The 25,718-nt window shown below is 46.0% G+C and overlaps 1 long non-coding RNA gene across 1 annotated transcript; it reads left to right on the top strand.

The window, feature by feature from the left end:
• The first annotated feature begins 12,314 nt into the window (after positions 1-12,314).
• On the top strand, positions 12,315-24,864 carry LOC140205494 (uncharacterized). Its single transcript, XR_011887857.1, has 3 exons — positions 12,315-12,368; positions 19,745-19,919; positions 24,673-24,864. It is a non-coding gene; the product is annotated as an uncharacterized lncRNA (long non-coding RNA).
• Positions 24,865-25,718: the final 854 nt, after the last annotated feature.

The following is a 25,718-nucleotide window of genomic DNA, read 5'->3' as shown; positions in this document are numbered from 1 at the left end:
ATTTCTCTGGAACAACAGTAAAATTCATTTTCATATGCCTATCAGAAGAAAATAAGAACTGAAGAGGTCGATGAATGACTTTAACCTTTCTTGTTGTAATCTTTCCAAATGTTAATGGCTAATAATGAGAATGTAGGTGTTAATTGAACAGAAGCCTGATGATCACTCCTGGTGTGGAGCTGAACAACAAAATCAATGGAAAGGCAAAATGAAAACACACCCGAACAAGTATATATAAAATAAGCGTGTGTGAACAACAATGATTAAATCAATGAGTGTTAAAGACCACTTTAAATAATTTATTTTTGGGATCAAGGCTGTGTTTGCTGCCCACCCTTAAGTGAGCTGGAGGAGGTGGGATGAGGCCCCTCTCAATCCCCCTTCTGGTAAAGGTGAACCCACAGTGTTGTTGAGCAGGAAGATCCAGGATAGAGTGTCAGTGATAAAGAATAACTAGCAATACATTTCCAGTCCTGACGAAGGGTCTCAGCCCGAAACGTCGACTGTACCTCTTCCTAAAGATGCTGCCTGGCCTGCTGCGTTCACCAGCAACTTTGATGTGTGTTGCTTCAATTGCCAGCATCTGCAGAATTCCTCGTGAATACATTTCCAAATCAGGCTGGTGTGAGACCTGGAGGGGAGCCTGCAGGTGGGGGTGATCCCATGTGCCTCCTGCTCTTGCCCTTCCTGGTGGTGGAGGTGGGACTGCGGGAGTACTACAATGAGTAACTATGGTGCACTTTGTTGGTGGTACACACTGTAGACACCGTGCGCTGCTGGTGGAAGGACTGAATATTGAGGATGTAGGGGTTCCCATTCAAGTGGACTACTTTGTCCTGGTGGTTTGAGTTTCTTGAGTCTTGCTAAAACTAAACTCACCCAAGCATCCTGCTCCTGACATGTTTTGTGGATGGTGATATCTTTGGAACATCAGGAGATGTGTCAATCAAGATGAATACTCAGCGTCTGACCTGCTGTTGTAGCCACAGTATTATTGTTGTTGCTCCATTTGAGTTTCTGCTCAATGGGAACCCCGTCCCCAGGATAATAATGTGGGAAATTGGCAATGGTAATACCAAGTAAAGGTGGTTCAACTTTCTCTCATTGGAGATCAGAATCAGGTTTATTATCATTAACATGGAGTCATAGAGTACTACAGCACAGAAACAGGCCCTTCAGCCCATCTAGTCCATGCCAAACTAATATTCTGCCTAATCCTATCTACCTCCCCTCATCCTCCTGTATTCTGCTCTTCCCAACTTGCCCACCTTCCCACCTCCCCTTCTATCCTCCTCCCTCCTCCCTGTTATGTTTTGTAACTTTAAAACATTAAACTAAGACAAAGGAAGAGATTGGGATCCAAAATGAGGGTTCTAACTTTCCCCTCTGCACCTTGTGGCGCATCAGGTGGCAACCTTGCCGTTCCTTTAGCATTTGTCTGTTTTTATGAAGCTGACTTTGCTAGCTCGATGTTTAATGGATGGAATGCGTGCAAGGAGCCGGCCAGATTCGATCCCAGGACCACTCGCCTCGAAGTCCGGTGTGAATGCCACTACACTTCCAGCCAACTTATATATAACATTACTCAAATATTATTGAAATATTAAATATATAACCCTCCTCCCTGCTTAGCTATAAACTCCGTCAATAGAGAATGCATCAGCTATTTACACAACGTACTATATAATACAACTACTATACAGACTTCCACAGCATTGTCAAGTTTAAATTGTCCCATAAAGGCTTGAAGATTTAATTGCTGTGGAGGATTTCTTTCCCTGTGGGACATTGTCTTTCCTGACGGGGTGGCTGGGTGGTGGGGGTGGGGGGGGGGGTTACTCTGCATGTCAGATGAGACTTGTGGCTGTGAAACAATCTCAGGTTCTGGGCCTCCTCTGTAGTGCTTGTAGGAGTGACTCTGAGACTGCAGGAAGTGTTTCTGACAGCAGTAGCCTTTCTCCTTCCTTCTTCTTCTTCTATTATGGGCACCTTGATTTTTGGAAGGTCCATTTAGTTCACGGAAGTATTCTCTTACTAATTCTTATATTGCTTTCTTTATGATCTGATATCTCCTCTTTGTTTCCTCATCCACAACATCTGACAAATGCTGTTTTCATATCTCCACTGACTCCTTTCTTTTTGGCCTTCCATTCATCCAGCTGGGCTTTGGTCTTTGCATCCACTTTTACAAGCAGCTTTTTGTCTCCCGCTTGAAACTTCTGTAATAACTTTAATGCACGCAGAGTAGATTCTGGTTGTTTACACTCCCAAAAGCTGAATCCTTGCAACTTTCCTGAAACTCTTTGAACTCTCTCCCAGCTTAGAACCAAGCCATATTTCACAAGTAACTGTCTCGGTAACATACCAAAAGCTTTCTCAGATATGCTGCCAGCAAAAACTGTGGTAATCGGACCACTGCTTTCGTTACCACCGTGATTCCTCTGAGCAGCATGGTCCTGCCTTGGTCCAATATGCATTCCAACCAAAGGCACAGGGGTTGGCATCAACATCTGTTTGCCCTTTGTTGAGCAACGGTTCATGGTGTTTGGCATGGAAACAGGAGTGGCATCATCCAGTACCTTTCTTAACTCGCTTTCAGTTGGCTTTATTGTAGGGGATGTGGCATGCAGATGGTGGTGGATCTCCAGTCAAGTTGTAGTTGTCTCAGCCAGTCACGTTTTCACAATGCCAGCCCTCCTGTTTTTACCAAGTATAAGCCCAGGTGGCTTGTTTGTTGTATTTCACTGTCATAAATGTCATTCCCACAGGAGTTATCTGTTCTCCAGTGTAAATTCGCCATTGGATATCTGCAAGTTTCTGTTCAGTATCTTTGAAATGCCTTTCAAACTCATATTGTGGTTGACTGAAACAGCCAAGCCAGTGTCCAATTCTATTTTAATTAATTTGCCACTCACTTCTGGTGTAAGCCATATTGCTTGTCTTTTGTTACTTTTCACATTGAAAATCTCAAGGCTCCACAGTCCTGTGTTACTCTTATCATTATCAGATTTCTCATCAACAATGTGCAGATTCTGGCTCTTTTTGAAACTGCAACTTGACTTTTAATCCTTTGTTCTCCCCTGTGCAGCCCATTTATTTTTGTCTGCCCAGCATGCTCTTTGTAAGTGGAGTACTTCGTTGAATTTTCTGCCAGTTCCGCCTTTAAATCTGCATTTGTTTGGTGAGCGTGAGCCCCTGCCACAATGGGAACACAATTTGTACTGCCAGGCTGTTTCCTGCTTAGATGCTGCAATCTTGTTCATGCTCAATTTCATTCCTGATTGTATCTGAATTGTGTCTCTGTCTGCTGTTTCCATTGAAACAGCAATTTCCACTGTTCTTTTAATGTACAGTATGTTGTACTTCAGTTAAGAGACGTTTTTGAATCTCTCCTTGCAAGATTCCACAAACTATATGATCATTTAGTGTACCATTAAGCTCATTGCCAAGCTAACAATGTTCAGAAAATCTCTTCAATTCAGCCACACATGCTGACTTGGACTCCCCATTCTTTTGGTTCCACTTATGAAACCTAAAGTATTCTGCAATCAACAATAGCTTTTGTTCCAAACGTCCCTGCATTACTTTGACAATATCAGCAAAGCTCATTTTTGTTGGTTTGTTTGGAGCCATCAAACTTCAAAGCAAACTGTATGCCTTTAAACCCAATACACTCAGCAAAAGTGGTACTTGTTTCTCACTGACAATTTCATGTGTTTCAAAATATTGCAGAATTAGCTCAGTATACATATTCTAGTTATATTTTATGTAATCAAACATAACAATCTTTCTGATATAGCTAGCCATTATTGCTCTTTTTTTATGATTATTATCACCCAGTACTCACTGTTTATAAAGCCTGAATTCTTCCATTTATGGCCTTTTTTTAAAAACTTGATTGTGCCTTCCCTTCTGAAGAACACAAGCTGCTCCTGTTCCTTTTTCAAACACGACCACTCTTCAAAGCACTTTTCTTTCAACGAATGCCTTACTGCACTTTAACGGGTCAGGAACTGTCTCAGGTTAATTATAAAAATACCTCATGGCCAATGTAATAATTTGTAACTTCAAAGCATTAAACTAATTCAAAGGAAGACACAGGAGTCTGAAATGCAGATCTGATTTCAAGTTTACTTTTAAGCGAGACATGTACGTATCACATGGTAGCATGATGACATATGCAGTTAATGTATTTATACATATAACCCAACAATTTAAACAAACAAGAATGCTTAATTAAACAATGTATATAAAGGTTCAAAAGTTCATTTTACTGACAAAGTATACATGTACAATACAACTCTGAGATAGAGGACAACCATGGGGGTTGTTGAAAGGAAAGACATCAATCCCACCACAACCCACCCGCACGAGAAAGATAAAGAAACAGATCTCACAAACCCCAAACCTCACAAGCCCTCCCTCACACAAAAAACTGACAGATTGTCCATACCGAAAAGGGTAGCTGAAACATCAAACCCCAAACTCCCCAACCCCTCTTTCTCAAAGATACCAACAGAGTGTAGCGGTGTGCTACACACAGCGCTAGAATAACGACACGTAGTCGGTGAGTTGTAGTTGCGAAAAAAGAGATTTATTCAAACTTCGCGGCCTCCTTTAAAGCTTCCCGTTCCCGGCCTCCCCGGGCGGGACTTCTGTGGGGAATGCAGACCCTTCCCGCGCGCGGGTTTTTCCCCCCGCTGGTGAAGATGGCCTGGTGTCCTTTTTGGGGCCGGCGTGCACCGTTTTGTGAGCCGGTTCGAGTGCGCTGGAAAGTGGGAAAGTGACAGAGGGATGAGGATGTCCTTGTCAACTTGCTCCTGGGGCTGGCAAAAATTGCCATCCGTGGCTCCTGGAAAAGGGTGGCAGGAGGTTCTCCCCGGGCGGACTGCCTGGCTATGTTTAGGGGGTATGTTCATGCCCGGGTGAACATTGAAAAGGAATACGCACAGTCCACGGCGACCGTAGAGGTGTTCCGGGACCGTTGGGCTCCGTGGGGTGTAAATACCATCATTGATGAGGATGGCAATATATTGGTTTAACATGTATTGTCTGTTTGTAGTGTAGTAAATGTGTTAGTCACTGGGTTTGTAAATATTGTATAGCACCGACATTTGTAATAAAGAATTTTGTAAAAAAAAAGATGACTACTGCTGGCTATGAGGATGTCGTCCAAATAGATGAATGCAAAGTCCAGGTCGCATCCCACCGCGTCCATTAGCCGCCGGAAAATCTGTGCAGCATTCTTTAGGCCGAACGGCATTCAGAGGAATTCGAAAAGGCCGAATGGGGTGATGAGTGCTGTTTTGGGGATGTCGTCCGGATGTACCGGGATTTGATGGTATCCCCGGACGATGTCTACCTTGGAAAAGATCCTTTTCCAAGAGGGTTTGCCGCAAAGTCTTGAATGTGTGGCACAGGGTAGCGGTCTGGCGTTGTAGCCTCGTTCAGTCTGCGGTAGTCGCCGTATGGTCTCCAGCCCCCCGTTGCCTTGGGCACCATGTGCAGTGGGGAGGCCCATGGGCTGTCAGACCGTCATATGATCCCCAATTCCTCCATCTTCTTGAACTCCTCCTTCGCCAGTCGGAGCTTGTCCGGGGGAAGCCTTCGAGCACAGGCGTGGAGGGGTGGTCCCTGGGTTGGGATGTGGTGCTGTACTCCGTGTCTGGGCATGGCTGCCGTGAACTGCGGTGTCAGTACTGATGGGAAATCCGCCAGGACCCTGGTGAATTCATCGTTGGACAGCGTGATGGAGTCCAGGTGTGGGGCTGGCAACTTGGCTTCACCCAGGGAGAACGTTTGAAAAGTCTTGGCGTGGACAAGTTGCTTCCCTTGCAGGTGAGCTCGCAGAAAATCCGCCCCCAGGAGTGGTTGGGCCACGGCGGCCAGTGTGAAGTCCCACGTGAACCGGCTGGAGCTGAACTGTAGCCGCACCGTGCGGGTGCCGTAGGTTCGTATTGTGCTGCCATTTGCGGCCCTCAGGGTGGGTCCCGGTTCTCTGTTGCGGGTGTCGTAACTCTTTGGAGGTAAAACGCTGATCTCCGCTCCGGTGTCGACCAAACAGCGGCGTCCTGACTGCTTGTCCCAGACGCACAGGAGGCTGTCCTGATGGCCAGCCGCCGTAGCCATCAGTGGCGGCTGGCCCTGGCGTTTCCGGGGAATTTGCAGGGTGGTCTGCAGCGGCGGGCCTCTGTGCCCCACCGCTGGTGGTAGAAGCACCATTGTTCATTGGGCTCCTCACTCCCGTCGCCGGGTTTTGTAGGCTCTGCTACCGGGCCTGGTCTGGTCTGCCGTTGGGCACGCGGCTTGGTGATCTGTGAGACGGATGCCCCTCTCTCCTTTTTGACATTCCACAGCACATCTGCTCGGGCTGCCACCTCCCGGGGGTTGCTGAAATCTGCGTCAGACAGCAGCAGGCATATGTCCTCGGGCAGTTGCTCTAGGAACGCCTGCTCAAACATGAGGCAGGGTTTGTGTCCTTCAGCCAGGGCCAGCATCTCGTTCATTAATGCTGACGGCGGCCTGTCTCCCAAACCATCCAGGTGCAGTAAGCGGGCGGCTCGCTCACGCCGTGAGAGTCCAAAAGTCCTTATGAGCAGGGCTTTGAATGCTGTGTATTTGCCGTCCTCTGGGGGCAACTGTATGAACTCCTCAACTTGTGCAGCAGTCTCCTGGTCGAGTGAGCTCAGCACGTAGTAGTAACGAGTGGAATCCGAGATTATCTGCCGAATGTGGAATTGGGCTTCTGCTTGTTCGAACCATAGGCGAGGTCGCAGCGTCCAGAAGCTTGGCAGTTGTAATGAAACTGTATGAACAGATGCGGCATCGGTCATCTCTGGTCCAAATATCGTTTGGGCCGTTGGGGTCACCAAACGTAGCGGTGTGCTACACACAGCGCTATAATAACGACACATAGTCGATGAGTTGTAGTTGTGAAAAAAGAGATTTATTCAAACTTCGTGGCCTCCTTTAAAGCCTTCCCGTTCCCGGCCCCCCCCCCCAGGGCGGGACTGCTGTGGGGAATGCTATTCGCAGACCCTTCCCACGCGCGGGTTTTTCCCCCCGCTGGTGAAGATAGCCTGGCGCCCTTTTTGGAGCCGGCCTCTCTGCCAGTGCGCACTGTTTCGTGAGCCGGTTCGAGTGCTCTGGAAAGTGGGTCACCACAAGAGTACCCATTCAGAAACAGCTAGAACATCGAAAAACCCAAAAGCCCAACTCCCTCCCTCATAAAAAAGCTACAATAACATCAAACCCCCAAACCCCTCCCTCATAAAAAACAACAATAACATCAAACCCCCAAACCCCTCCCTCATAAAAAACAATATCATCAAACCCCCAAACCCCTCCCTCGTAAAAAACAACAATAACATCAAACCCCCAAACCCCTCCCTCATAAAAAACAATATCATCAAACCCCCAAACCCCTCCCTCGTAAAAAAACAATATCATCAAACCCCCAAACCCCTCCCTCATAAAAAAAACAATAACATCAAACCCCTACCTGTCTCTCTTACACACTAAAACTAACAGATTGCCACACAGAAAAACACCTATAAGAACAGCAGACCCAAATTCCCAACTCCTCCCTCGCACTAAAAGTAACATATTGCCCACCCGCCAATCAGAAACAGGAAAGAAAACAAAGAAAACCGCAGGAGACAAATATAAACAACAGTTCATTAATCACATAAATCTCAGAATTTTGAAAACATCCTCAGTAAGCGTTGAGGAGAATGGCCACAAAAACGCAGTCCTTCTGTGAGGACCAACCGCCACGCGGACCGGGTGCTGTGCTAACCTGGCTACCAACCGCCATTGACCTCGAGGTCTCCATGGAGAGCAACCAGAGACTTCCTACACATTCATCTCGACGCTACAAGATGGCGTCGACCATGGTCCTGAGACACGTCTCTGGTCTCCTTGTGCTCTCAGTCCTCTCCGGGGACAGCAGAGCGCTAGATCATCTAATCAAATTCCAAACTGTATGTCACACGCTCCTGCAGTTTCCAAAACACAATTAAAACAAAAAGAATAAGCAGAAGATGCAGAGAGAGTGAAATACTGTAATTGAAAAGACTTGCTATTTGGAAGATGTTGCCTAAGGAATCTTGTTTGCTGGTGCCCTCTTCACCAGAAATCCAGATTTCCCAAATAATATAGAAATATTAAATACACCACATTCCCGACCACACCACCTCACCACCACCCCTAATCCTCCCCTCCTCCCTCTTCCCCTCCTTCCTCCCCTCCTCCCTCCTCCCCTCCACCCTTGACCCTCCACTCCACTTTCCTTCTTCACACCTCCCCTCATACTTTCCTCTGCCCTCCTCCTCTACTACCTCCTCCCTCCTCAACTCCTCCCCCTCCTCCCCTCCCTCCTCCACTACACCCATCCTCCTACTTTCCTTCCTGTCCTCCTCCCCTTCTCAACTCCTCCCCTCATCAAAATTTCAACTCCTCAAATCCTCAACTCCTCCCTCCTGCTCTCTTCAACTCCTCGCCACCTCCCTCCTCCCCTCCTCACTCCTCCCCTCTTCTTTTCCTTCCCTCAATCACCTCCTCCCATTGTTCCATCTACACCCCCCTACCATCCTCCTCTCCAGCTCCCCTTCTGCATGGCTCAACTCCTCCTTCTCATCCTTCCCTCCTCCACACCTTCCTCCTCTCCTCCCCACCACACTCCTACCCACATCCCTCCTCCCCTCATCCTCTCCTCCTCTAGTTCCTGCAATCCATTCCCCTGTCATCCCCTCCTGCCTCCTTCACAGTTCCCCCAAGTCTTCCCTGAATCCCCTCACATCCTTCCTTCCACTCACTTCCCTCAATTCCCACCTCCCCTCTTCCTCCACTCCCCTCCTCTTCCTCTCCTTTCCTCATCCTTCCTCCCTACACCCTTCCTACCCTCCTCCCCTCCCCACCTTCCACCCTGCTCCTCACCTCTTCTCCTCCCCTCCTCCCTTCTCTCCCACCTCTTCCCTTCCTCCCTCCTCCTTTCCTACCTTTCCACCCTCCCCAACTTCCCTCCTTCTCCCTTAACCTCTTCCCCTATCCCTTCACCCCTTTCTTTCTCCCCTTCTCCCCCCTCTCCTCTTCTCCCCGGTACTTCCCTCATCCCTCCTCCCCTCCAAATTTCCTCTCCTCCACCTGCCCTCCCCTCTACCCTATCCCTCCTCCCCAACTCCCTCCACCCTTACCCCACTCCTCCCTTCCAAACCTCCAGTCATCCTCCACTCTTCTCCTCATGCCCTCCTCCCTCCTCCCCTCCATCTCTCCAACCCTCCCCTCACCTCCTCTACAAGCCTCCTCCCCACTCCCTCCACCTCCCCTCCCCCACCTCGGCTCCTCTACAACCCTCTTACCCTCAATCCCCTCCTCCCTCCTCTCCTCTCCTCCTCCCTTCCTTCCTTAAATCCCCTCTTCTCCTCTTTCCCTCAGTCACCTCCTCCCCTCCTCCCCTCATTCCATCTATACCCTGCTCTCCAAACCTCCTCTCCTCCCTCCACCTCTTCTCCACCCCACCTCCCTCCTCACTCCTACCCTCCAACCCTCTTCCCCTTCTCACTCCTCCACTCCAACCCCCCTCCTGCGATCTCCCCTCCTCCCCTTTTTCTCCCAACTTCCTCCCCCTTTGCTGTTCCTCTCCAACCCTCCTCCTCCTTTCTGCTCTCTCTCCCACATCTTTCCCTCCTCACATCATTCCCTCCTTCCTTCAATCTCCTCCTCCCCTCTTCTCCTCCTTCCCACAATCACCTCCTCCTCTCCTCTTCCCTTCCCTCAATCATGTACTCTGCTCCATCTCTCCCCTCTTCCCCTCAATCACCTCCCCCACTCCTCCCCTCCTCCCTCCACCCTATCACCCCATGTCCCTCCTCCTCTCCTTCCCACCTTCTTTCTCCCTCCTCCCCTTCAACCCTGCTCCCCTCCTCTCTTCCACCCCTCAATCCTCTCCACCCCTCTTCTCCATCTTCCATTAATCATCTCCTCACCTCCTCCCCACACCCCTCCTTTCCTCCTCTCCTCCTCCCTCTCCTTTCCTCCCCTCCTGTCGTCCTTCCCTCTAACCTTCCTCCCCTCCTCTCTCCTCCCTCCTCCCGACGTCTGTCTGACAGAGTATTTTAAAAGTGCCTGTGAAGCAGGCACCTGGGCTGCTGACGGGGCCAGCGGTGCGCACCCAGAGAGGAAACTGGGCACTATGGGTGGAAATGCTGCTACTGCGTGAATTTTAAGGCAGGATGCGCTTCACTCTGGATCCTGCAACGGTTGACAGTCTCAGCTTGAAGTGGACCAGGTACTGGTCAGGACACAATCAGGGTGACCCCAGTCTGCAGAGATCAAAAGCTGACCAAGCCTTCATTTGAAATGTCAAGGCAGAGGGCTGAGAGCTGTCTAACTGTGTTACTTTGCCATAGCCAGAGAGACCAGGCTGGGCTTGCTCACATCACAACCAGTTTAACTTTACTTTGTTCTCACTTAGTCAGAGTTTCTCTCATGTACAGAGAATTCAGATTCAGTTACATTTCTGGGTCTCACTGTGCACGGTGGGTGTGGGCCCTGGGAACCTTACCTGCTAGTCCACGCACTTGGCTTGTTTGGAACTGACGCATCATTTAGTAGTTGACAGAAGGGACTGTCTCCGCCTGCACTAGGTTTCACCCACCAGTCTGCGGTCTGATGGTTCGTGTCTGCATAGAGCTAGGGATTCAGAACAGTATAGCAGGGACAGGCTCTTCAATCAACAACGCTGTGCCAAACCAAATAAATTAGTAATCAAATGGACAACTGAATTAATCCCTTCTGCTACACATTGTCCACATCCTTCCATTTCCCTCACTTTCACGTCTGTCTAAATGTTTCTTAGAAGTGCCTGATGTATCTGCCTCTAATTCCACCCTAGGCAGCACATTCCAGCACCCACTATTGCTGTGTAAAAAACTTCCCTGATATCTACCATGTACTTAACTCCTCTCACCATAAATATATGTTCTCTGGTATTACAAATTTCAACCCTGGGAGAAAGATACTGTCTACTCTATCTATGCCTCTTACAGTCTTATAAATCTCCACCAGATCTTCCCTTAGCCTCCACTGTTCCAGAGAAAACAGCTCGTTTGTCCAGTCTCTCATTATAACACATGCCCTCTAATCCAAGCAGCATCCCAGTAAACCTCTTCTGCACCCTCTCCAAGGGCTCAACATCTTCCTTTAATGGGACGACCGGAACAGTATGCAGTACTCCAGTTGTGGAGTTCTATGAAGCTGCAACATAACTTACTGACTTTTGAACTCAACTCCTCAACTAATAAAGGCAAGCATGCCCTATGCCTTCTTAACCGCCCATCATCCCGTGTAGCCCCTTTCTGGGAGTTCTGAACTTGAACCCCAAGATCCCTCTGCTCATCAACACTGTTGAGGGTCTTGCATACCAAGATGCAACACTTCATATTTGACTGGGTTAAACTCCATCTGCCATTTCTCTGCCCATATCTGTAACTGATCTCTTTACCAGTTTTCTATGCCATCTACAACACCACCACTGTTTGTATCGTCTGCAAATTTCCTAGCCCACCCATCTACATTTTCATCCAGGTTATTTACATACATTACAAACAGCAGAGGTCCCAGCACAAATCTCTGGAACACCACTAATCACTGACCTCCAGCTAAAGTAAGTCCCTTCAACTACTACCCTCTGTCTTCTCTGGGCAAACCAGTTCGGAATCCAAATGGCCAATTCACCATTGATTGAATGCACCTTTATTTTCTAGATAAGCCTTCAATGAGGTACTTGTCAAACGGCTGATCTAAATTCCATGTACACAACATCCACAGCTCTGCTTTCACCAATCACCTTTGTCACCCTGTCAAAAACTCAGTGAAGTTAGTAAAACATGACTTGTCTTGTACAAGGCCATGCTCTCTCTCCCTAATTAGACCATGATGACCTAAACGCTCATAAATCCTATGCACTTCAGAAGAAGTGTGCTTGCACAAATGTAGGAACTGTTAGCAATGAGTGAGCCTGCAAACAGCCCATGGAGCACAGAGCACTGTGTAACACAGCTGCTCGGGATGGACAGTGATAAAGATCTCTGATCCTTTCCCAGAATTTCCTGGCAAACACACAATCCACAAAGAAGTGGACAACATTCTCATCGTCATCGATCAAAGGCAGTGTGGTGGAATTGTATTTCAACCGTGCAGGGAAGATTTGGTGAGGATAACCCCTCACACTGTCAGCCAAGCGAGGTCTTTGTGTTTGTGAGCTCTGGCAATGAGGCACTCTGCCCAATCACTTTGACTGTCTGTTCTGGGAACCATTCCGCTGGATGCACTGTCTCCTCTGAACAAGATGGGCCGTTGTACATCAGGTAATGCCTGTCTGTGGGAGGAGATCAGAGGCTGCTGTCTGTGTGTCTCCGAGTCCAGGCCAGGGACTGGAGATTGGATGATTGGATGCCTGATGTCAACAGTTCAGGGCCTGTGGCAGCCTATCCTGGGGATGGAGATATGTGTGTGTGTGTGTGTGTGTGTGTGTGTGTGTGTGTGTGTGTGTGTGTGTGTGTGTGTGTGTGTGTGTGTGTGAATGGGTGGCTGGGTGGGGAAAGGGCTTGTTTTCCAGTTGTCATGTTTTGTTTTGTTGTTCTGCTGAACATTGCGGGCATGCAATGTTGGAGTCGGGATGCGTGACAACACTTGCAGGCTGCCCCCAGAAGATCCTTGGGTGTGTTGGCTCTGTTTTGATGTTCATGTGATACATAAATCTGAATCGGAATCTCACAATTGGTAAGAATCATAGATGTAATTTCCCTCCATTTCTGAGCATCTTTGAGGATGAAGAACCTCTTAATTGTTTCCAGTGCATCAGGGGGTCAAACAGGGGTTCCATATTTCCACAATCTGCATAATCAAATGTCAGTTCTCCCACGTATTCTGGGGTCGGCAGTTCATCATTCAAGCTCCATATTGCCCCTGCCAGCCACCTGGCCTTCTTGCAAGTTACAGAGAGCCAGCAGGAGGCAGTGCTCAGGGCAGAACACATTCCATCAATGGGTCTGACCCTGACTGTCTGGGACACAGGCAGGAAGTCCATCCGTGCTTGGACTGAGCCATCTGTTCAGACAGATTACATGTAAACAGCACAAGCCCGGCAGCAAAGCTGAGCAACTTTGGAAGCACCGGGCTCCTGTGACAGCCAACACATGCCATCCTGCCCGTGAATTATAGAACCTTCTTCCTCAACAGGACTTCCACCCCAGGACAAAGTCCAGGAAGTGACCATTTTAAATATAAAATTACTCATTGTTACTTATAAACAAATTCACAATATTTTGTATCTAAAACAGGAAGCCCACCCACATCCCGTAAATGAATACAGGAATGGATTTCAGTTCCAATTCCTGATCCCAGCATTCCCAAATCCAGTCACAGCTCTGACCCTGGCCTGCAGCTCAGTTCTGCCAACACATCCTTCATAATTTGTGCTGAATTACACAGTGAAGTAAACTCTGATAATTCAACATTTTTAAGGTAGTAGTCAACAAGCACGTCTTTCAGATTATTGGATGTTACTCCTATTAATGCCAACACACTTTTATTTCACTTTTTGCAAATTGCACAACGGTGTAGCTGACCTACCTGTAAACGCAGTCTGCTTAAAGAGAGTAGGACCTGATCACAGCTACAAAGCTAGCCACACTTCTTGCTGCCTCGGTATAGTAGCCAGCATAATGAAAGACCACAGCCGCCCCAGGAGCGCTTGCTTCTCCCCTCTCCCATCAGGGAATCATGTATCTCTAGGCTCAAGGACAGCTTCTCCCCCACTCAACAATAAGATGGACTCTTGACCTCACAATCTACCGTGTTTTGATCTTGCACCTTACTGCTTGCCTACACTGCATTTTCTCTATGACAGCTACACTTTATTCTGCAATATTATTGTTCAGCCTTGTTCTACTTCAATGCACCGTGTAATGATGTGTGTACAGTGTGCAAGGTAAGCTTTTCATTCTACCTCGATATATGTGACAATAATAAACCAATTCCAGTTCCTGACCCCAGCATTCGCAGCTCTGACTCTGACCTTGAACTTTAGTTCTGCCCACACACCCCAGTTGACTTTGGACCCCCGGCTCACATTCTAGACTACTGATTTCTGAACAATTGGATGCTGGATTTTTTTGCACTCCGAAGGTGTCATTGTCTAACAGAGGGAATGAGAGATCGATTTCATCATACAGGCCAGAGCGGCCCACTCGATGGGCACCCCCGCCACAACTGCCGACACACAGTAGCAGCACTTTGCACTGCAGCACCTTCCAAGCCCACCACCGACCACTTAGAAGGACAGGAGCAACAGAAGAACCTGGAAATTGCCCTCCAAGCCACACACCATGCTGACTTGGAAATATGTCATCAGCATTTTTTCACCTTTTGCTGGCTCTTAGTCCTGGGAATTCCTCCCTAACAACGATGTAGATATACCCACATCCCAAGGACTGCAGTGGTTTGAGAAGGCAGTTCACCACCACCTTCCCAAGGCCCTTAAGGAAGGGCAATTAAACAGTTTTGCCTGCAAAGCCGACATCCTTTGAATGCAAAACTGGTATGGTGATGACATTGGTCACGGATTGAAAGGTCAAGTAAGAGCCCGAAATGACCCAGACTGTATTGGCGCGGCAGGGCTGGGGCTCGGGCACAAGGTCGGGGGACAACCTGCTGCTTGGACAATTTAAACACTGGGCCAGATAGACTGATGAGGCAAGCTGTCATGCCTGGAGACGAGAGTCAGACCGGCTTCGGATTTATGGACTCAATTTCATTCTGAATGCTGATGTTTGCTTTATTGTTTGCACGATCTGATTTGATTTGTTTTTATTCTCTCTTTTGACCATTAGAAACATAGAAACATAGAAAACCTACAGCACAACACAGGCCCTTTGGCCCACAAAGCTGTGCCGAACATGTTCCTACCTTAGAAATTATCTAGGGTTACCCATAGCCCTCTATTTTTCTAAGCTCCATGTACCTGTCCAGGAGTCTCTTAAAAGATCCTATCGTATCCGCCTCCACCACCATCGCCGGCAGCCCATTCCACGCACTCACTACTCTCTGCATAAAAAGCTTACCCCTGACATCTCCTCTGTACCTACTTCCAAGCACCTTAAAACTGTGCCCTCTCATGTTAGCCATTTCAGCCCTAGAGAAAAGACTCTGACTATCCATACAATCAATGCCTCTCATTATTTTATACACCTCTATCAGGTCACCTCTCATCCTCCATTACTCCAAGGAAAAAAGGCCAAGTTCACTCAACCCATTCTCATAAGGCATGCTCCCCAATCCAGGCAACATCCTTGTAAATCTCCTCTGCACCATTTCTATAGTTTCCACATCCTTTCTATAGTGAGGCGACCAGAACTGAGCGGAGTACTCCAAGTGGGGTCTGACCAGGGTCCTGTATAGCTGCAACATTACCTCTCAGCTCCGAAACTCAATCCCACGATTGATGAAGGCTAATGCACCGTATGCCTTCTTATCCACAGAGTCAACCTGCACAGCAGCTTTGAGTGTCCTCTGGACTTGGACCCCAAGATCCCTCTGATCCTCCACACTGCCAAGAATCTTACCATTAATACTATATTCTGTGATCATATTTGACCTACCAAAATGAACTACCTCACACATATCTGGGTTGAACTCCATCTGCTTCTTCTGAGCTCAGTTTTGCATCCTATTGATGTCTTACTGTAACCTCTGACATCCCTCCACACTATCACAACACCCCCATCCTTTGTGTCATCAGCAAATTTACTAACCCATTCCTCCACATGCAAATATCCCTTGAACATTTGCCACATTTCTTCCGTACATTTCCCTGAGAACATCTGTTCCCAATTTATGCTTCCAAGTTCTTGCCTGATAACCTCATATTTCCCCTTACTCCAATTAAATGCTTTCCTAACTTGTCTGTTCCTATCCATCTCCAATGCTATTGTAAAGGAGAAAGAATTGTGATCACTATCTCCAAAATGCTTCTCCACTGAGAGATCTGACACCTGATTAGGTTCATTTCCCAATACCAGATCAAGTACAGCCTCTCCTCTTGTAAGCTTAAGTACACATTGTGTCAAGAAACCTTCCTGAACACACTTAACAAACTCCACCACATCTAAACCCCTTGCTCTAGGGACATGCCAATTGATATTTGGGAAATTTAAATCTCCCACCATGACAACCCTGCTATTATTACTCCTTTCCAGAATCTGTCTCCCTATCTGCTCCTCGATGTCCCTGTTGTCTATAAAAAAACACCCAGTAGAGTTATTGACCCTTTCTTGTTCCGAACTTCCACCCACAGAGACTCCGTAGACAATCCCTCCATGTCTTCCTCCTTCTCTGCAGCCTTGACACTATCTCTGATCAACAGTTCTACGCCCCCACCTCTTTTGCTTCCCTCCCTGTCCTTTCTGAAACATCTAAAGCCTGACACTCGAAGTAACCATTCCTGTCCCTGAGCCATCTAAGTCTCTGTAATGGCCACAACATCATAGCTCCAAGTACTGATCCATGCTTTAAGCTCATCTGCTTTTTTCATAATACTCCTTGCATTAACATAGACACATCTCAAATCATCAGTCTGAGTGCGTCCCTTCTCTATAACCTGCTTATCCTCCCTCTTGCACTGTCTCCAAGCTTTCTCTATTTGTGAGCTAACTGCCTCTTCCTCTGTCTCTTCAGTTTGGTTCCCACCCCCCAGCAATCTTAGTTTGAACTCTCCCCAGTAGCCTTAGCAAACCTCCCCACCAGGATATTGGTCCCCCTGGGATTCAAGTGTAACCCGTCCTTTTTGTACAGGTCGCCCCTGCCCCAAAAGAGGTCCCAGTGATCCAGAAATCTGAATCCCTGCCCCCTGCTCCTATCCCTCAGCCACGTATTTATTCTCCACCTCACTCTATTCCTGGGTTCTTTCAGGTTTCTTGTTTTGTGGCTGCCTGTTTAGTGGAGGAATCTCAAGGTTGTATAATTTACACTTACTTTGATAATAAATGTACTTTGAACACTGACTATATTTAATATCCCCAATATATGGAACGACTCCTTTTCAGATCAACTAACATCAAATCTTGCTACTTACACCAGCTTCTGTAATATAACATGTAAGCATTATACACAAGAGAATATAGCAAAGTACTCTGCAGCCAATAAAGTAATTTTGAGATGTAAGCATAGTTGAATCATACGGTAACCAAAGTGTGCTCAGCTCTTCCAGACACGGCCTTGTGACCTGTTTGAGAATCCTCACTTAGTGATAACCATCAGTTAATGATGTTGGAAGAATCTCTGCCGAACTTGTTTGAAGTGATGTCTTTGGATCTTTTGCCCTCCTCCTGACACAGAGCCTAAGACGTCATTTGAAAGTTTCAAGCCAAGCAATCTTAAATTACGCCAACACATTCAATGTCCCCTGACTACTGTATTCTTCCTGAGGGAAACAAACTGAACCACTCTATGGAAGGGTTAGGGGCATGGAGGAGGCTTGTTTGATCAACGCTAGCACTCTGCTCTAATTCTCCCAAATCCCTGTTCAGATAAAAGCCTGCTAGTACTTTGAGCCCACAGACATTTTGCTTTCACACAGTGTGTGTCATGTTTAATATTATACACAATGAATGCCTCTGTGGATACCAATTAACATTCCAAATTACCATGGCAACAAGCACCTTTTTCATTATCTGATGGTTAAAGTTAAGATAAGAATGTTGCTTCTAATATTTTAAGATTCATTAAAATGCAAAATGATTTTGCTTGGATGTTGTGTGCAAAGCCCAGAACACTGCCCATAGATTAAACCCAAGGTTGACTGGAGGCCTTCTTACCGTTTCAGTTTCAAACCTGCTCTTCCATTCACTAGATGACTGATCAAAGACAAATACTTGAATGAAAATTACTTGTGTTCCTTCCAACAAGTTCAAGTTCAGTTTATTGACATTCAACTGTACTCATGCAAACTGCCAAAGGAAACAACATTCCTCCAGACCAGGGTGCACAACTGTGCACATAACGCACACATAAAGTAATATTACCACAAATAAATTAACAAATAGTAAGGTTGAGTTGAGTTCATCTCTGATCTTGGCAATCCATTTGCAAACGTTTTGTCAACATGTGAGGAGACATCATCAGTGCACTGTTCACTTGTGGTATGTCGTCATTCAGAGGGCACACACTCAGAGGACACACCTCTAATGAACAGTGCACTGATGATGTTTCCATGTATGGTAACAAAATGTTTGCAAGTGGATTGCCAAGATTGGAGAACAAATCAGCCTAACCATCAACCACCCAAGCTACACATTTTCCAAGTCATTTCCAATAATAAGGTGCATACACGATACAAGCTAAAAAGTGAACAGTCTAATGCTACTGGAGCTTTGTATGTGATGAGACTGTGAAATGAGATTCATATGCGGTGGCAGAGAGTTCAGCAATCTTATGTTCTGTGGGAAGAAGCTGTTTCCCATCCTAACAGTTGTTGTACCTCCTGCCTGATGGTAATACACCCTACTCTGCCCCCCCCCACTTTAATCCTCGCTGGGACCCTACCATCACCACACCCCTCTCAGTTTGAAAATCAAGGAGTCACAGGAGTCATCCTGTGTAAATCCTAAACATCTAAATCTTATCCTTGGCACTGACAAGATAGGTATTTTGTGATAATGGCCTTGGTCCCTTTAATTTCCTCCAATTAAATTATTTTTATGCTGCTCATCAGGAGTGCAAATGGAGGAGATTTCACCACACTTCATCAAAAGTCTCCACCATCTGGGCCGTCCCATTTTCTTGCAGCTCCAATCAGACAGAAGGTACAGAAGCCAGAAGTCCCATACCACCAGGTCAAAAACAACTATTTCCCTTCAACCATTTAGTTCTTGAACCAACCAGTACAAACTGATTTCTACAACTTTGCAACACTTTGGCACTTTGCACTAAAATGAACGAACTTTATTTACAAAATTCTAGATTGTTTTATGTCATTTCTAGTAAGCAAATGTAAAGGAGAACAAAATTTTTCTTGTGAATGCTGTTTTCCTGTGGCAGAGTGCCTATGATGTAGCTGCAAGTCAGCTTTTCATTGCATCTGGGTATCGAAGTACTTGTGACGATGATGATAAACTAGACTTGAACCTACCACTGCCTTCTGAAGTCCCCATGGGCTAGTAACTCCAGTGGTCAGGGACTGCAGGAGGCAGTGGCAAGTCAATGTCAAGGTTACTACCTCATTCACAAGTACAGGCGATGCTAAACTGAAACGATTCAGATTTTGCCATTTGGTTCAAGAACTAAGAGGTCGAAGGGAAGTAGGTGTGGAGGATTGGAGAGACATGTGCTTACCATGCTAGTGGTCGGAATGCAGCGCTGTAAGTCTCTGATGATGTGAGTGACATTTTTGGGGAAGCTATTGAGGAAGAAAGATCTGGAAGTCTATGTTAAATGAGTTTTCTGTGAAGGATTGCGAAGAGGCTTGTGTGAGGCACAAACGCCAACACCAAGCAGTTGAACCAAAGGTCAGTTTCTCTTCTTCATCTCCACTGTAATCTACCTACGTAACTGATCCTTCCTGGAGCACTGTTCTCTCATTTCCTACGCACATGCAGTGACTCTGACATTTACCAATAGGGGCACCAGGAGTAAAGTGAAAGGCAAAGTCAAGTTTGTTGTCAATTGTTTATCTTCTTGCCTACAGGCAGCTAGGGGAAGTGTGGGTCCAGCAGCCTCAAGCTAAGAAGGGAAGACTGTGGCGGGGACACAAACAGAGCAACACAATGAAGACCTGGGCACCTCACAAAGGAAAGCAACTGGATAACCTCACTAATCTCTGCAGTTCCAGGAGGGAATCACTTGTCCTACAAACTGCTCAGGTTTGTGATGTATAACTCGAGAAGGCATCACAAAGTGGCAGTGAAACTGGATTTGTCAAGTAGTTTAAGATCAAGTGTTCTATATTTCATTGCGCAAATTCCTAAACTCGGCTCCTCAGCTTCACACAATTCTGCAAATGCTTTCCCAGACTGGTTATATTAAACTTTTAAACATTGTCTGTTAGTCATGTCCCATCAACTGTTTTCACTCAGAACACTAATCACCCCCAACTCCTTGCCTCCCTAAGCAATTACACATTGAGTCATAGGAACAGATACAAGGCTGATCATCTTGCCAACACCACCAACTCCACCACCCCCACCACCCCCTGCACCCCCCACACACACTCTCTGTACCAAATCCACATGACAGGGTAACAGCATGAGGTTTATAGCCTTATTTTAAGTGAAACGTCCTTGTACAGTCAGCTATCCAGAACTAGTTTAACTGTGTGAGAAGGATCAAAGTCGGCACTGGTTTTGATGCAGCATATTTTGCAGTTTTGAGATTAGAAAAATAATAAGAAATAATGAACTACTTTTTAAAATTAGTTCAGATAATGTGGAGGGCATGGCAAAGGCAACATTTAGTGCCCATCCTTAACAGCGCTGACTGTTCTTTCTCTCATGACCATCACCCGATTTCCTAACTTTGTGAATATTGTCCCATCCAACCTGATCTCACAACTAACCACATCAAAGTTGCTGGTGAACGCAGCAGGCCAGGCAGCATCTCTAGGAAGAGGTGCAGTCGACGGTTCAGGCCGAGACCCTTCGTCAGGACTAACTACTTTCAAATCTCTTACTCACTCTTCCTTCAGTTAGTCCTGACGAAGGGTCTCGGCCTGAAACGTCGACTGCACCTCTTCCTAGAGATGCTGCCTGGCCTGCTGCGTTCACCAGCAACTTTGATGTGTGTTGCTTGAATTTCCAGCATCTGCAGAATTCCTGTTGTTTGTGATCTCACAACTATACTAGTGCCACACACCATTTAGAACCAACTCTCCTGAGAGGAAACTGTTCGCCACAAACTATACTTCTCCAGTGACTGGGACCAACAGGAGCAGCCCTAATCAACAATCTTGCCCACCTCCACAATGGATAATGCCACAGATAACAGAGCTGTTACTTCACAACAAGATGCTCATTCCCTAAAAGAGGTACCAAATTCTAAAGTCCCAAGTATCGGGTTTAAGAAGAGCTACTTCGGCTCATTCAGTTCTTGAACCACCTTGCTCAGTACAGCAACAGTGTGACGGCTTTGTACTACAATAAAACTAGTTTCTTTTGTTGTAATTGTATTCTTTCTTGTAATAATTTTGTGTAATTTATGTTTAATTTGATTTTTTTTCTGAATGCTGTTTATCTGATTCTATGTGCCTTTGATGCAGCTGCAAGATTTTTTTTGTTGCACCTGTGCATACATGCATTTGTGTATATGACTATGAACTCAACTTTCAACTTTCAGCTCTGAAATCTGATGCTGTCAGTGGTGGAGTTTGCATGTTCTTCCCGTAATCATGTGGTTTGTTTTGGGTGTTGAGTTTGCTCAGTACAGATTCTATTTGGATTCCCAGACCTTAGGAACTGGTTATGAAGTCAGTGTTGGCAATGCTAATCCAGAGAGATAGGAGTGCTAGCATCAAATCCAACAGATGAAAGCAGTCAAAGGTGCCAAGCCCAGGAAGAATGGTCTTTACAGCAGTGACTGTGGTTCATGGACAGTAGGAAGGGTTCATCCACCTCATAAACCCTCCGCCTAGCACTCAGCACAACCCCCAATCTAGCTTCTTCCTCAGGTCTCATCTTCTGCTTGCAAACCCACGATATTTCCAGGCTCGGACTCATGATTAACCTCCCACATCCACCACAGCTTCTCCCACCCAACACATCTAGTGCCAGCGTCTTCGCTGATCAATATCGAGGCAGCATGTATTTAAGGTTACCTAAGGCAGGACACCCACTGAAATTAATTGGAAACCTCAAGGCATTCAAAAAATCCAAGTTTCCTTGATATAATTCTACCTTAAGCAAAAATCTTCAGCGAGAGGATCTATGATTGAGGCCCATTTTTTGTTATCTTATCTGATGCTGTACTGATTGGAAGTAAGGCCTGAATTACATGAAGGAAGAAAGTGTTAGTGCTGTAATTACCTCTGGCACAGTGGAAGTCATAAAATCGTACTTTAAAGCTGAATCCATTTTTGTCCTCTTTCAAAAGAACAAGCTTTGCATTTCAAACATAATTTATTGTGTGAAGTATATTAGCTGTTTCACCGTGAAAACACTTCATACAAATGAAAGCGCTATTAATGGAAGTTGCGCGGCAAGAATGACAATGAAAGATAAACATCAAAAAGTAAACCACTTACAGGATAAGAAAATACCACTGAAACATAAAAACAAAATACATTCAAAAAATTTTAACTTAATTAATGTAGAAGTCATTTGTGTAGCAGAGGTTTTGAGAGGTGCTTTTGTTCTAAACTGATGCCCAAGGCATGCAAAGGTGGTGGCAAGTCATGAATGCGTTCAGCACAGGCACTTAGTGCTGCCCACCAGCACACCGCACATCCCCGCAGCTTGCATTGGGCTGGGTGTCTTCTGCTACCCCTCCTCATTCACTTTTGGGAATGTACCCTCGACTGGGGCCAACTGGCTCTACAGAGCCACAAGCTACAGTTGAAACCTGATGTTGGAGCTCCAAGACTGGAGATGGGTAGAGAGTAGGTACAACCACGTAGATGACATAGCAAAGAAAACTGGCCTTCAATAATTTTTATTTGTGCACCACAGCCAATGCTGTTCCACTGTTCAAGAAAGGCTCTAAAAGTAAACCAGGGAGTTAATAGGCCGGTGAGCCTGACATCAGTAGTGGGAAAGTTATTGGAAGGTATTCTGGTGGACCGGATAAGACATTGGTGAGGTGTAATTTGGAGTATTGTGTGAAGTTTTGGTCACCTACCTACAAGAAAATGTAACTAAGGTTGAAAGAGTACACAGAAATTTTACAAGGATGTTGCCGGGTCTGGAAGACTTGAGTTATAAGCAACGATTGAATAGGTTAGGATGTTATTCCTTGGAACATAGAAGATCGAGAGGAGATTCGATGGAGGTAGACAAAATTATGTGGGGTATAGCTAGGATAAATGCAAGCAGGCTTTTTCCATTGAGGTTGGGTGGGACTACAATCAGAGGTCATGGGTTAAGAGTGAAAGGTAAGAAGTTTAAGGGGAACATGAGGGGAAACTTCTTCACTCAGAGGATTGTGAGAGTGTAGAATGAGCTGCCAGAGCAAGTGGTGCATGCAAGCTCAATTTCAATGTTTAAGCATAGTTTGGATAGGCACATGGATGGTAGGGATAAGGAGGGTGATGATCCCAGTGCAGGTTGGTGGGAGCAGGCAGTTTAAATGGTTGGCATTTAAATGATGGGCCAAAGGGCCCATTTCTGTGCTGTACTTTTCTCTGACTCTAAAGCATCCTATACGGACACATCGCAACTTGATATGGCAATGCTCTGCCCATGAAGGCAAGAAAAGTGGTCATCACCAAGAGAGTTGTGAACTTAGCTGAGCACATCATGGAAACCAGCTTCCCCTCCATGCTCTCTGTTGACATTTTCTGCTGCCCCAGTAAACACTGTCAACATAACCAAAGACCCTTTCCATCCTGGACATTCTCTCTTCTCTCTCCTCCCAACAGCGGGCAGAAGATGGAAATGTCAGGAATAATGCATCATCATGTTCAATTGTAGCTTCTAACCTGCTGTTGTAAGACTAATGAACTGCTCCTCCTGCAATAAAATGCACTCTTGAACTTAAAACCTACCTTGTTACAGCCTTGCACCTTACTGCATGCCTGCACTGCACTTTCCTTGTAACACTTTATTCTGCGTTCTGTTGTTTTTTCCCTTGTACCACCTCAATGAAATGAAAGACATGGACAAAATGCAAAACAAAATTTTTCCCTCTACCTCAGTACAATTAGTCTGTGAGGAACCCCTGTGCTATCCTGAGCCAATGGTTTGTAGTCCATATCCCCCAAGTTCAGCAGCCTCAGGTACTTTCACCTGCTGTAGTGATGCCAGCGCTCTGGCCAGCAGCTTCTGACAAAACAGCAGGAGGCATTCTTTCCACAATTAGCTACGTTTCACTAGAGAAGCAGAGTAATAGAACATAGAAACAGGCCCTTTGGGCCAATGGGTCATCACTAACAATCAACTGCAGATTTACCCAAATTCTGCATGAACTCCGATTAATTCTCCAAACATTAGTGTTTTTACGTACCACATAGAAGGAGGCAATTTTGTCCCATAGTGTTTACGCTGGCTTTCAGAACAGTCCCATTCCTGAATAACTTTCCCTGTAACATATTCCCTGTGCATTCTTATCGACATCCCTCAGGTTTTGCCTCTCACTCGGGGCAATTTATACTGGCCAATTAACCTGGCGACCTGGTCCAATAGTTCATTGTTTCATTGGATTTTTCCGCATTTCTAAAATTGTACATCGGAAGCTAAAATGTAATTGAATGTGAATGGTCTCATGAGGACACCTGGTCTATTCTTGTTCCACTGTGTTACAAGTTCTCTTTTCTTACAGGCAAGCATCCTTTCCTTTTCATCGTCTCCCTTGCCCCTTTCCCCTCCCTACCTTTTGTCTCTTTGCTTTTTTATGAGTTCTAATTTGTCCTATTAAGCAGAAACGTCAGCTCTGTTTCCCTTCCTTACTAGGTATTTGCTGTCATTTCAGATTCCCAGAGTAAACATGAGTCCTGACGAAGGGTCTCGGCCTGAAACGTCGACTGTACCTCTTCCTAGAGATGCTGCCTGGCCTGCTGCGTTCATCAGCAACTTTGATGTGTGTTGCTTAAACATGCCTCTGCTGCTTCCACAGAAGTAAAGTTCCTGGTCAAATCCTATTGAATTTCCTCAGCATCCTCTTACAGACATTGACCTCCTTTCCACAAGCAGAGCCAAAATTAGACACAATACTTAAGCCGGCAGCCAACCATTCATATTTTTCAAGGTCTAGCAAGTCCTCCATGTTTTTACATCCTCTGTCGCTTTTTATAAAACCAAAGACACCTCAGGACTTTTAGACAGGTTTATTAATTGCAGCACTGCAGCACAGGTAGTAGGAGCGTTGCTTCACAATGCCAGTGATGCCAGTTCAATCCTGATCTTGGGTACTGTCCGTGTGCACTTCTCACACTCTCACGTGATGCTCCAAAGACGTGCAAGTTGGTAGGTTAATTGGCCATTGTAGATTGCTCCCTGTGAGCAGGTGAGATGGAATCTGGGAGTAGATGTTGTGGATGTGGGGACACTCGGCTACAGGTAAGTTACTTGGGAGGGGAATGGAATTGCTCAGTAAACTAGTGTAGATTTGATATGATATGCAGCACCCCTCCCCCCATCCTTGATCATGTATAAAAATACTTGAATCATTGAATTTGGCACGCCACGGTAGTGTAACGGTTAGTGTGACACTATTACTGTTCAGGGCATCGGAGTGCTGAGTTCTGAGTTTAATCCCGATGTCGCACGTAAGGAGTTTGTACATCGTGGGTTTCCTGCAGGTGCTCCAGTTTCCCCCCACTTCCCAAAGACATATTGGTTTGTAGGTTAATATGCCACTGTAATTGTCCTGTGATTAGGCTGGGGTTAAATCGGTGGCTTGTTGGACCGGAAGGGGCTGTTCCACACTGTATCTCTAAATAAATAAATTTAAAGATTTATGCACAGACCCTCCTAGCTCTCACACTGCATTCTCTTAAAATTCATTTAATTCATAAC

This window comes from Mobula birostris, chromosome 11 (genome assembly GCF_030028105.1).
Source record: "Mobula birostris isolate sMobBir1 chromosome 11, sMobBir1.hap1, whole genome shotgun sequence".
NCBI classification, from domain to species: domain Eukaryota; kingdom Metazoa; phylum Chordata; class Chondrichthyes; order Myliobatiformes; family Myliobatidae; genus Mobula; species Mobula birostris.
Note: the sequence above shows the minus strand (reverse complement) of the source record. Positions and strands in the feature narration are given on the sequence as shown.